Here is a 1,607-nt window from a genome sequence, read left to right as displayed (position 1 = left end):
GGAAACAGGCAACCTCGGGAAGTAGGAGATAGGGGAACCCTCTAGAATGTACCAGAGACCTGGGAGGTGAGAGACTCTCAGGTCTCAAAGGGAAGTCCTTAGATGAAATGCCCTACAGTTGGGAGAGGGAACTTGTAGAGTCCACCTCCAGTAGAAAAACAGGGCATCAAGTGGAGGGATGGGGCTGCCATCTCACAGTCAAAACTCTGACCCAGAATTGTTCCTGTCTGAAAGAACTACAGAGACAAAAATGGAGAAGAGCCTGATGAAAAGGAGATTCAGTGACAGGCCCAAATTGGGATCCAGCTCAGGGGGAGGCCTCAAGGCCTGACACTATTACTGAGGCTATGGAGAGCTCACAAACAAGGGCATATCATGACTGCCCTCCGAAAGGCCCATCATGAAGCTGAAAGAGTCAGATGCAAATATTTACACCCAACCAATGACAGAAGCTGGTGACCCCTGTGGTTGAATTAGGGAAAAGCTGGAAGAAACTGTGGAGGAGGGTGACCATAGAGGAAAACCAGCAGTCTCAACTAACCTGGGCCCCCGCGATCTCTCAAACACTGGACCACCAATCAGGCAGCATACGCTGTCTGATATGAGACCCCAGACACATACACATCAGAGGATTGCCGAGTCTGGCCTCAATCAGAGCTGTACCTAACCCGTGAGAGACTTGGAGCCCCAGGGAGTGGGGAGGACTGGTGGAGTGGGGGTGGGGTAGGGACATCCTCTTGGAGATTGGGGGAGGAGGTGTGGGTTGTGGATCAGTCTAAGGGTGGACTGGGAAGGGAATAAAGTCTGGACTGTAAATAAAGATTAAAGAATAATTTTTTAAAAAAAAATATCTAGACTAAAGATATATCTTCCCACCTCAAAAGACTTAACTGAGAAAAAAACTCTGATAGGTGTACTCAGCACCTGGGCTTTAGTTAATTATAGATGTTGTCAAGTTGACAGCCCTGGCCTATGGTCTGAATTGAGAACCTGTTCATTAGAATGTAGGAAGTCTTAGAAAAAAAGCCAGGAGGCTATTGCTTCTACACTAACTACAAAAGACTATGCAGAACCAGAAGTGGTGGCAGGAGCCTGTAGCCCCAGTGCTTGGAAGCTGAGGCAAGGGGATCTCAAGTTCAAAGTCATCTTGGGCTACACTAAGAGAGCTTGCCTCAAATCAGTCAGTCAATCTTGGCCAGTAACAATTGGTCTAGCCTTCAGAATGCTTCTAAACTAAAAACGATTTTAGTGTTAGCAGTCTTCATATTTTATCTGTGTGAAAGTGCTTTGATCAGTCCTGTGAGCTTCTTACACTTCCACCTTTCCCTCAGGTAACTGCGATGTCACAGAAGCCAAGAATTTTTCAGAATGAGTCAGAAGCACCATGCCTGAGCCTTTTCCTTTAAGATCAAGTTGTCTAAAAGTCAATCATTTCCCTAAAATAGTGATTAAAATACATGTGTCTTTCTTCTCTAATTTCCATAACCCATCTTGAGAAAGAACGGGCACCCCAATCTGGAGAATGGGAGAGTCTACAGGAATACTCCTGTCATTCAGCAAAAGGTGACCACACCCTGACCCAGGATGGCTAATCTTCACTGTCAATC

The sequence above is a fragment of the Grammomys surdaster genome, unplaced genomic scaffold (genome assembly GCF_004785775.1).
Source record: "Grammomys surdaster isolate TR1022 unplaced genomic scaffold, NIH_TR_1.0 139, whole genome shotgun sequence".
NCBI classification, from domain to species: domain Eukaryota; kingdom Metazoa; phylum Chordata; class Mammalia; order Rodentia; family Muridae; genus Grammomys; species Grammomys surdaster.
This window is presented reverse-complemented; position numbering follows the sequence as displayed.